The 12,125-nt window shown below is 45.5% G+C and overlaps 1 long non-coding RNA gene across 1 annotated transcript; it reads left to right on the forward strand.

Annotated features, from left to right (window-relative positions):
- The first annotated feature begins 8,505 nt into the window (after positions 1 to 8,505).
- Positions 8,506 to 11,916, forward strand: LOC142837009 (uncharacterized). Its single transcript, XR_012908187.1, has 3 exons — positions 8,506 to 8,746; positions 10,910 to 10,986; positions 11,804 to 11,916. It is a non-coding gene; the product is annotated as an uncharacterized LOC142837009 (long non-coding RNA).
- Positions 11,917 to 12,125: the final 209 nt, after the last annotated feature.

Here is a 12,125-nt window from a genome sequence, read left to right on the forward strand (position 1 = left end):
TGTGTACTTAAAAAGTTCAAGGCCCTTAAGGCCTATTCTTTTTTCCACCGCAGGCTGCCGCGTGGGTCTCCTCTGGCTCCACGCCCTGACCGATGGACTCAGCTTGGTCTTGCTGAGCCAGACACAGGGCAGCCTCCAGCAAGTAACTGATGTTCTGTGGAAGTCACAAAACGGCGCCCCCTTTGGGCAAGAGGGTTCCCCTTTTCTGTTGGGGAAGGAAAGCAATCAGGGAATCTGCAGAGGATCGACAGTGGAGCGTATTGCCACCACCCTGTCCCCTGCCGTTCCTTTCTGATCTTCCCTGCGGGTTAGTCGGCGAGGGCTCCAGTAAAGCTTCGCGCCTCCCGCAGTCCAGCTACTCACATCTGGCGGGCAGCTGGGAACCGCCCACCACAAACTACTGAGGACACGGCGCCCTCTGTTGGTGCTGAGTGGTGACGCACCGGGGCCTGTGCGTGTGCCTTTGCGGCAGAGGATCCAGGGTTTCGCTCCTGATCTGTGGGTCTCGGGTTCCACTCATTCCACGTCCTTTGCTTGCGTTAAAACCCTACCCTCTGGCTCGCGTAGCTCCAAAGTCGTACTCAACGGGCCTTTAGCTTCCTGCCCGTCACGACCGGTTTTACTGATCCTCTGTTCTGTTCGCACGTGTGCCTAAAACTCAGTCTAGTGACCTAGCTTCTTGGGACTTCACAAGGTCCCAAGCTCTGACTTCAGGTTCTGAGATCCATGTGATCCATGTCCCACGATCACTCCGGGCTTAACGTAAAAGTCCTAAATCAGGAACATGGTTGCCTAATTAATATACATTTACTCAATGGAATTCCTTGCTGTGCCCTTTAAAATGGGGTGGTTGAAGAATATTTAGTGTCTGTCATTTAGTGATTTAATATTTGCTCTATACAGGGAAAGGATATATTAACAAAAAATAGCACGGGACAAGGTTGCTCTTGTGAGAAAATCCGACAGGCATCCAAGAACAGAATTATTTTGGATGAGGAATTATAAGTGGTTTAAAATTTGTTCACGTTTATATGCATTTTTCATTTGCGTTAAATGAGCCTATTTTATTTGATCATATGATCATAGTAATGATTCCATATACTGAATGCTTTGATCCAAAAGTCAGAATCGCATTATAGTTTTCAAAAGGTGGTAACATACTCTAGAGGTAGAGGCAGGTAGATATCTATGAGTTCAAGGCTGGCTGGTTTAAATAGCTATACAGCTTAGGTCAGCCAACACTACATAGAGAGATCTTATTTAAAAATAATAAGGGGGGGGATTAAAACTTTAAAAAGTGAATTATCTGTGTGTGCAGTGGCCCACAGAGTCAGAAGGGCATCAGTTCCTAGAAGCTGGAGTTACAGGCACTTGTAACCTGCCCAGCAGGATGCTGGGACCCAAACCCAGATTCTCTGGAAGAGAAGAACTTGCTTCTAACAACTGAGATCTCCAGTCTCACATCGTGTTATCAGAATATGCCAGACTGTGAAAAGAGTCCTTGTAAAACTAGGAATTGGGAGACCGGGACTTTTAATAAGAACTAGTATGTCCCACCTGGTGGCAGTGGTGGTGCATGCCTTTCATCCCAGCACTCAGGAGGCAGAAGTTCAAGGCCAGCCTGGTCTACAGGGTGAGTTCCAGGACTGCCAGGGCTGTTACACAGATAAACCCTATCTTGAAAACCAACCAACCAACACACAAACAAAAAAAAAACTATTGTGATTATGTTATTGGGATTTTCTTTTAAAAATCCAAAGGTTTGTGGGCCTGGAAAGGTGACTCAGCAGTTTAGAGAACACTGGCTGCTGTTGCGGAGGACCTGGGTTCAATCCCTAGAGCCCACACAACCATCTCTAACTCCCATTCCAGGGGATCTGACACTCCGTTTCAGCCTCTGTGGGTCCCAGACATGCACATGGTAAACATACATACATGCAATCAAAGTATTTTTTTTAATATTTATTTATTATGTATACAATATCCTGTATGCCTGCAGGCCAGAAGAGGGCACCAGACCTCGTTACAGATGGTTGTGAGCCACCATGTGGTTGCCGGGAATTGAACTCAGGACCTTTGGAAGAGCAGGCAATGCTCTTAACCACTGAGCCATCTCTCAATCAAAGTATTTATACACATAAAATTTAAAAAAATCTAATTTGTGTGTGTGTGTGTGTATTTTGGATAGGGTTTCTCTGTGTATCCTTGACTATCCTGGGTCTCAATCTGTAGACCAGGCTGGCCTTGAACTCAAAGACCCACCTGCCTCTGCCTTCCTATTTCTGGGATTAAAGGTGTGTGCCATCATCCCCAGCAAAAAATTAAAAAGAAAAAAATTAATCCTAAGAGTTTGTAATGGGAATAGGTGTCTGATCTCAGATAAACCAAAACCAACAGGTTGTTTAGAGGGGTCCTTGTGGTGATTTGTTTTTTTTTTAAATAAATAAAAATATTTATTTATTTATTACATATACAATATTCTGTGTGTATGCCTGCAGGCCAGAAGAGGGCACCAGACCCCATTACAGATGGTTGTGAGCCACCATGTGGTTGCTGGGAATTGAACTCAGGACCTTTGGAAGAGCAGGCAATACTTGTGGTGATTTGAATGAAATGCTCCCCCTAGGTATAGGGTGGGGCATTATTGGAGGTGTGGCCTTGTTAGAGGAAGTGTGCCACTGGGGGTGGGCTTCGAGGTTTCGGAAGTTCAAGCAAGTTCTAGCGCCTCTCTTTTCTTGCTGTATGCAGATCTGAATGTAGAACTCTCAGCTACCTCTCCAGCACTGTGTCTGCCTGTCATGACGATAGCAGACTAAACCTCTGAACTGTAAGCCAGCCCCAATTAAATGTTTTCCATTAAGAGTTGCCATGATCTGGGTTGGAGAGACGGCTCAGTGATTAAGTGCACTGACTGCTCTTCCAGAGGATTTGGGTTCAATTCCCAGCATTCACGTGGCAACTCACAACTGATTGTAACTGCAGTTTTAGGGGACCCGACATTGTCACACAGACATACATGCAGGCAAAACACCAAGTAAATAAAAATAAATAAATTTAAAAAAAAAGAGTTGTAGTGATCATGTTGTCTTTTCATAGCAATCAAACCCTAACTAAGGTAGTCCTTGTGTCTGTACGCACCCAGTGACATCTGTGGGTGGGATGGTGGAATTGCCATTTTTCCATTGCAAGACATGTATGAAGATGCTGCCGCAACGAACAATACAGACAACTGGCCAAAAGTCTAATACTTTCTTCTTGTTCTTCATCCTCCTCGGTCTCGGCACCGATGAGCATCAGCTGTCCTCTCTTGTGACCCAAAAGGATGTTTTCGGACATCATCCTGCCTGGCTTTTCTCTCATTCTTCTCTCACTCCGTGACTGCTCCTTTTTGCCTGCCTACACTGGCCACAAACTGGGGATCGAATGCAGAACATCACAGATGGCTAGGCGGGTGCTCTACGACCAAGCTATGGGGGACCATTGGAAAGATACAGAAGCGTTAGAATGGTTGTGGAGAATGCTCTCCTCTGCTGAACCATGTGGGGAAGTTGCCCACATGCAATCCTATTATCGCTAGGGCTTTAAATATGTATGAGTTTTACAAATACGTCTTCTCCTTCTAACCCAGTGTGATGCTCCCAATCAGAAAATTAGCATTGCTGCATCAGTGCTGCCCAAACCCCAGCCCTTATTAGACATTAGAGCCAAGGCTATCTCTTTGCAACAAAAGGATCTAGTCCAGAATTTTCATCACACTGACGTCTGTCTTTCTGGTGTCCTTCCACCTGACACAATTACAAAGTTTTACTTTCATGACCAGGACAATTTAGAAGATTACAGACCTGTTGCATTGTAGAACATTCCTCCATGTGGATTTCTCTGTTGTTTCTTCATGATTAGATGTGGGTTATGTGTCTTTGGCAACAATACTGCAGATGTTAAATCTTTCCCTCACTGCCCCATTATTTATTCTGGTGCTTAAAATTCCCTAGATTGATTTGGTCCAGCTGCCAAGTTAGTTTCTGTCTCAGTAAAATCATTGAGCACTTCCTTATTTTATGGCCTGGTATTTTCTCTGCCCCAGCCCTAACACCAGTCATCTTGAAAAACATCTTTTATTTCTCTCGATGGAAGATAAAGTGTAGAAACTGATATTTGCATTCTAGATAAGCTTATTATTCTCAGGGTATCACTGCCTCCAGACATCTCTGTGGACAGTGTTAGAAAAATATGTTTTAGTGTACAATCAACCAGCTCTTGCCTGTTAACCTATCATCTATCCACCAACACAGTGAATCGGTCTCATGGACCAACATATCAATGTAGAAAAAAATGACTTCACCTTAAATCCACTCAGAAAACACAATTTGTCTTCATTTTCTCTTTTTTCCGTTTTGCGTTCCTTTCTCTCTTCCTGCCACCGCCAATTCATCCGCTCGCCTTGCAGACATTATCTTCTTCCATGCTGGACTCCAAGGACCTCTGCCATCCCATGGTCCCCGTTGCCCACAACACAGACACTGCACATCCCATGGTCCCCGTTGCCCACAGCACAGACACTGCACATCCCATGGTCCCCGTTGCCCACAACACAGACACTGCACATCCCATGGTCCCTGTTGCCCACAGCACAGACACTGCACATCCCATGGTCCCCGTTGCCCACAGCACAGATACTGCACACCCCATGGTCCCCGTTGCCCACAGCACAGATACTGCACACCCCATGGTCCCCGTTGCCCACAGCACAGACACTGCACATCCCATGGTCCCCGTTGCCCACAGCACAGATACTGCACATCCCATGGTCCCCGTTGCCCACAGCACAGACACTGCACATCTGCTCCCACCTCTGTCATGACCGATGAATGAAATGATTCAAAAAGAAAGGGGGCCAAGGCTTAAAACAATTCCACCCCCTTTGGAGCTTTAGGGAAATTCCTTAATACGTCTCCTTTCATAAGTGGCATCCATTCCTCCAGATCTTTGTATTGAAAAATCCCTGGATTCATAGAGGCCTTTGTTTTGATAACATCTCACATCAGGTTCACGACAGTTTGCTGTTTCCCTGGCCTGCCTGTTCTCTCTATGTCAAAAACTCCACAAAAGCCCACCCAGACTCCCTTTTGTGTTCTCTGTCTCTCTCTTTCTCTCCCTCTCCTTCTCTGTCTGTCTGTCTCTCTCTCCCTCTCCGTCTCAGTCTCTCTCTCTCTCTGTCTCTCTCTCTCTTTCTCCCTCTCTGTCTCTGTCTCTCCGTCTCCGTGTCTGTCTGTCTGTCTGTCTCTCTCTCTGCCTCTCTCTCTCCCTCTCCGTCTCTGTCTCTCTCTTTGTGTGTGTCTCTCTCTCTCCCTCTCCGTCTCCGTGTCTGTCTGTCTCTCTCCCTCTCTCTGCCTCTGTCTTCTCTCTCTCTCCCTCTCTGTCTCTCTCTCTCTCCCTCTCCGTCTCTGTCTCTCTCTCTCTCTGTGTAGGTTCTGTGTTTCTAATCTGAGGAATGGAATTGAGTACATAATAGATGCTTAATAAGTATATTTGAATAAGTGAATGAATAAATCAGCATCTGTGGAAATGACTGCTAATCTCTGTCTTTGGCCCAGCTTTCCTTTCTAAGATTTTTTTTGAATTCTACCTTTAGCCAAATGTTTTGTGGTAGGTGTATATCACTCCAAAGCAAACTTAATTAATGCAGATCCATTGTTTAGGTGTGTATTTGTTCATCAAAGAACTGAGTCGTTCCCCCCCCCCCACACACACACTGCTTTTTTTACGCCTCTCAGTCCCTGGTATACAACAGACGCTTAATATCTGATGAATAAACAAATGCCCATCTCCTTCAAGCCAGTTCTCTGTAACCGGCTTACTTCTCCTTGTAACATCATCTTTCTACCCATGCAGTCTCAACATTGCTGTCTGCCTGCACTCTCCTCTTTTTTCCTTTCCATATTTATATCAGTGGTGTCCTGCTCCCAGGGTCAATGTGACTGCCTCCGTCTCTTCTCCCTCTTCTGTCCATGTCCATTAGAACTTTCTATTTTCCTCTTCTATAAAGTGCACGTCATTTCCTCTCATTGATGTGTTCAATAGATGTTTGTAGTGATTAGGCCTCTTGATTGCAGACAACAGAAATGGACTCTGATCACTGACAAGGAAGAAGAGTTTTCTGAATAGTATTGAGTAACTCCCCGAACTGACGGGAAGCCTCGAATCAGGCTGGGGGCTAGAGTTGTAATCCAGTTGGAAGAGTGCTTGCCCAGCACAGCTGAAGCCCCTGGCTTGATCCTTAGCACCACAGAAAACTGTGTACCGTGGTGCATGTCTGTAAGGCCAGGCAGGATTTGGAAGGCAGAGGTAGGAAGATCAGAAGCGAAAGGTGATCCTGGGCTAGCCTGAGACTCCATCTTAAAACAATAAAAGCAAAAAAAAAAAATCAATCTCGAGAAGTAGGTAGGAGTTGAAAAATATTAGGTATCTGAAACTTCAACCAAATCTGGTCTCAGGAGGAGACAGGGTAGGGGGCTGCAGCCACTGCACTCTGAGGGCTGCTCCTCCAACAGCTCCCTCAGTCCTGACACAGGCTACTGCTACTTCTGAATTATGAAGTTTGATGGCTCAGTGAGTCACTTTGTGAAGACCCAGGGTGACTGAGCTTCATGCGAACGTATTGTCCACTGTTTGGATCTGGGCTGATTCTAGGATTTGTGCCAACCTATGAGGTGGTGGGGTTGGATTCATTTTATTTCTCACTACCCTTATGACCTAGGACAAAATAACTTTTCTGTACCTCTCTATGTGCAATAAAATCACCCAGCTCCCAGAATTTTTAATAGTAATTTTTATTTTCTCTCTCTCTCTGTGCATAGGTCAGAAAAAAAACTCTGTGGAATTGATTTTCCCAATATTTATTTATTTACTTATTTATCTGCATATACAGCTTTATACCAGAAGAGGGCGTTAGATCCCACCATAGATTGTTGTGAGCATGACCATGTGGTTGCTGAGAATTGAAATCTGGACCTTTAGGAAGAACCACCATCTCTCCAGCCCTCTTCTCTGGGCATCAAACGCAGGTGTCAGGCTTGTATTGGGCAGCAAACACATTTACCCGCCGTTACATCTCACCAGTCCCTCTCCTGGATTTTTTTTTTAACTTTAACACTTTGTGCAGATGGGTGTTTTGCCTGCCTTTGTCTATGCACCTCTTGAGTGCCTGATGCCAGTGTAGGCCAGAAGAGGGCACAAGACCCCTTGGCACTGCAATGACAGACATTGTAAGCCATAGTGTGGGTGCTGGGAATTGAACCTGGGTCCTCTGCAAGAGCGGTTAATGCTCTTAACCTATAAGCCACCATTCATCCTGAACCATTTCTTCCAGAATTCTTTTTAAAAGCAAGGTCACTGTGTAGTCCAGGACGGCCACAAACTCAATCTTCCTGCCTCGGTGTTTTGAGAACTAGAATTACAGGCAGATGCTGCCATATTCAGATTAAGACTGCTTTGAGGATCTGTTTATACCGAAAGACCTTTGCTAGTCTCCTTAAGATTTGCGTACTTTTCTGTACGTTATTTTAGTGACACTAATACATAATTATTTGGGGAAAAGCCATGTCCTTATTCAAGGCGTCTGAAGTGACACCATTTCTGAGAAGAGCTGAGTGGGTTGGAGGTGATGACCAGCTGGTGTCTGGCCCGATTTATTTTTTTATTTCATTCACTTGTGGTTTTAGCACTTCCCACACCAAATACAACACGTTAAGGGGAGGAAAAAGAATTAATAACTGTAGTTGCCGTTTATTGAAAGTTTACTATGAAATAAACACGGAGTGTTCATCGAACCCAATAGTTCTATAATAAATTATTATTATTGCACGTATCAGCAGAAGAACACGTCTCAGAAAGGTTGAGCAAAAAGCTTCTGGATTTTCCTGAGTTCCTGAGGCTGTGGGGATGCAAATCTGGTCAACGGTGTTCCCTAGCCGCCGTACTACAGAAACAAGGTCTTAGAGATGAGGTGGTACAGAGTTTAAATTTCGGCAGCCGTCTGCGGGCCTTGGCAGATTCCTTCACTCTTGGGAGCCTTTTAATTTGCCAAGCTGCGTAACAAGAGTAGTAAAAATAAGTAGGTAAATAAATACATAAAATAAGTACACAGTGCATTTCTCTAGGGGTTACTGTGGGGTCTGAATTACACCAGTGTGGTGCACATAACCTGAGTTCTCAGGTCACCACTTCGTCCCTCGCCTCCGAATGCGACTCTTTAGTTGTTCTCTGAAATGGACCAACGGCTTTAGTAGCTTTATTCCTGCTAATAGAAAACGGCTCGGGATGAAGCTGCGACCCCAGGACCCAGCCCAAGCAGCAAGGCAGGGCGGTGACCTGGGTTGACTCCGGCGGGCGAGTCGGGCGAGTCGACTCGCTCTCGCGAGATCTAGCGAGAGTCCCGGCTCCCAGTGCGGAAGTGGGAGGCGGGCCCTGCGGAGCTCGCTCCTCTTGAAAGCTGGCGGGATCCGGCCGAGGTCTGGGTCGCTTGCTGGAGTGGAGGTGGGCCAGGCAGACCCGGCGTGGGGTTGGGCTCCTGCAGCTCCCGTGGGCCTCCCACCCGCGCCTTTTGCCTTGTGTAGAGCCTGGGTGGAGGAGTAGGGGGAGAGGGCAGGTGGCTGGCCTTCTGCACCCTCCGTCTCCCAGGCCGCTTCAGGGGCCGTAGAAGGAGCCTTAACTACTCTCAAACGGTCATATTTGTAGACAGTAAAATGTAAGTAGTTCAGATCTATTGTGACTGCTGAATTCGGGATCTGGGGACCTTGGAGTGTTCTATGGGCGTTTCGGAGGAGTTTAGTGGGGTGTATTTATGTAGCTAGTATGCATGCTTGGAGGGACAGCCTCTAATCCACTCTGCTGGGAATGATAAACCCGATTTGAATATGCCTGAGCTCATTTGGACCTAGGATGCCTGGCATCAGAAGAATTGCATAATATAAAAGACTAGTTATTACACAAAATAATATGAATTTCTTGATATCATAACTCTTAGAGATAAGAAGCCTGAGAAAGATTTTCCACAAATAAACAAACTATCCTGAAATAATAATCCAAGCTAGCAAGTTTGTAAGTCCCCACCTTTTCTTTAGTGTTCTGGTTATTATAGGAATTGTCCAAAATTTAGGCAATTGCAGAAATAATTTGTTTAAAAAAATTTAAAAATTCTTTGACAGCCTTATACATGTACTGGCTGGTTTTTATGTTAACTTGATGCAAGCTAGAATGATTTTGGAGGCGGGAACCTCAATTGAGAAAATGCCTCCGCCAGATTGGCTATGGTACATTTTCTTGATTGTTGATTGATGTGAGAGGGCCCAGCTCATTGTGGGCGTGGTGGCCCCACGTGCCGTGAGAAGGGCTGAGCAAGCCACAGATCAAATCTAAGCAGCATCCTCCATGGTCTCTGCTTCAGTTCCTACCTCCTGGACGGGCCCTGACCATGGGCTACCCCAGTGGTTCTCAGCCTTCCTAATGCTGCGACCCTTTAATACAGTTTCTCATGCTGTGGTGACAAAATGATTTTTGTTGCTGCTCCATAACTGGTTTTGCTACTGCTATGAATCATTAATGTAAATGTCTGCTATGCAGGACGTCTGATATGCAACCTCTGTTTGACCCAAGGGTGTCCCGACCCCCCAGGCTGAGAGCCACTGGGCTACAAGCTGTGCGATGAAATAAACCCTTTCCTCCCCAAGATGCTTTTGTCTTTGTTTTGTTTGGTTTCAATCACAGTAATAAAAATGCTAAGACTCCTGTATCTAAAGTATTTTTATCACTCACACCCCATTCCCCTCTCTTATCCCCCTCCTGAAACTTTCCACAATTTTCTCTCCCATTTCATATATTAAAGAAAAAACAACCTAATAAGTTTAATTAGGGTGACCTTCATGTGCATGGCATGGGCTTGGTACTGGTTCGTGGTCAGCTTACCAGTGGCTACTGTTAATCCCAAATATGCAGGGAGAAAGACCACCAACCCAAATCATATTGGCCAAATTAATTAAAGCAAGCTTTTTTTTTTTTAAATTTGTATACATGGGCTGCCTTCCCTTTAGGTGGCATTCATGAGGTCAGCATTAGACATGGGGAAGATAAGGTTTTTTTGGGTTTGTTTTTAAACTTTTTATTTATTTTTATTTCACATGCATTGGTGTTTTGTCTGCATGTATGTTTGTATGAGGGTGTTGGCTCCCCTAGAACTGGAGTCACAGGTAGCTATGATCTGCCATGTGGATGATGGGAATTGAACCTGGGTCCTCTGGAAGAGCAGCCAGTGTTCTTAACTACAGAGCTGCCTCTCCAACCCCAAAGATAAGGCTTTTATAGCTCAGAGGTAGAGGAGTTCCCAAATGAGAGATTTGGCAAGCAAACAGGCGGGGTTACAGGAGCAGAACTTAACAAGGCAGACATAGACACCTTGAAACAAAGGCACGGCTGCAAGGTGGTCATAACAGCTTTTTGAAACAAAGACTTGATTGCCATTTCCTGGAGCAGGTGGTACAGAACCATTTGTAGTTAAGGTTACAGGTGGGACAGAGCCCAGTCCTTGAGAAACAGATGTAGTCATAAGCAGGAATAGGTTCAGTTTGTCTTTACTGTGAGATGTCTTTCAAGTCTAAGATGGAGGCAGGCTGGTTCATCACAGCACGCCTCCATGCTTTGGGTGCCTCCCTTTCCCCTCCGCTGTAGTGTGCCCTAAGCCTTTGCAGGCGGAGGTGGGGTGGATGAGCGGTCTCCTTTAGGACTGAGCACTCCACAGCCTAATCTTGGTCTCAGCTGTTTGACCAGTTACGAGTCTCGGCGTTAACTGCACGATGTAGAAAGAAGCTTTGTGACGAAGGCTGTAAGCAGTACTGACCTATGGTGTGCTGGACAGTTTTGTTTCAGCCTGACACAATTAGAGCCATCAGAGAGGAGAAACAGCCTCCAGAAGATCAGGCTACAGGCAAGCCGGTAAGGCATTTTCTTAATTAGTGACTGATGGGGGAGGGCCCAGCCATTTTGGGAGGACACACGTCCTAGCTGGTGGTCCTGGGTTCTATAATAAAGTAGACTTAGCAAGTCACAGGGAACAAGCCAGTAAGCAGCACCCCTCCATGGCCTCTGCATCAGCTCCTGCCTCTAGGTTTCCGCCTTGTCCTGACTTCCGTCATGGTGTTTTATCACAAAAACGATAACCCTAACTAAGACATATGGCTATAGACAAATATTTAGGAGATAGTTTGACAGCATATCTACTTTACAGAACAACAACAGGAGGTTTCCTCCTTGGGTCTATGACTCCCTAGCCATAGGTTGAACTAGATTTATAGTACCAAGCATAAATTTCCCCCCTGTGGAAGAAGCCTCAAATCTAACCCAACAGAAGTTGATTATCCCATAATGTTCATGCCAGTATTTCATCAGAGGGAAATCTTTTATTATAAGTTGTTTGTATCTTTTTGATGCAGAACACATCAAATGGGGGGAATGCGAGTCTAATAATCCCAAGCTAACTCCAAATAGAGTATACTAAGGTTTTTCTTTATTAAAAAAAGGAAACTCATGGGACAGGAACAGGGTCCAACATCTAGGTGTGGAGCAGGGGTAGAAGAGAGACAAGTGGCCTTTTGGTACCCAAAGCCACGCCTCAACCTGGTCCAGCCTCTCCAAGGCCATTGGCTGAAGGAGGTTCTCCATCATCTTGTTGATATTACTAACTGTTGGTCCTTTCACTCCACTGAGATAGACATTGTAGTTAGAAATGTGTGGTGCACATTTATAATTCCAGGACTTGGGAGATAGAAGCAGGAAGTTAAAGGCCGGATACATAGTGAATTTAAGGCCACCATGGGCTCTGTGAAACCTGCCTCAGAAGAAGAGGAGGAGGAGAAAAACACATGAATAAGTTGTGGGCCGGTAGGTAAACATTATTCCAGTGCTGATGATCCCTGCTCTTTAAGCACTCAAGGCCCAGGGCTGGACTCCAAAAAGCTCTAAGCCTTGAGAGCGAGAGGTTCTATGCTACAGAATTAGAATCCAGATATGTATGACTGGGCACATCCTGAATGTTCTGGCTTTTAAGCCCTGATCAGCACTTGGCAGCCATTGTA

Source organism: Microtus pennsylvanicus, chromosome 17 (assembly GCF_037038515.1).
Source record: "Microtus pennsylvanicus isolate mMicPen1 chromosome 17, mMicPen1.hap1, whole genome shotgun sequence".
NCBI lineage: Eukaryota > Metazoa > Chordata > Mammalia > Rodentia > Cricetidae > Microtus > Microtus pennsylvanicus.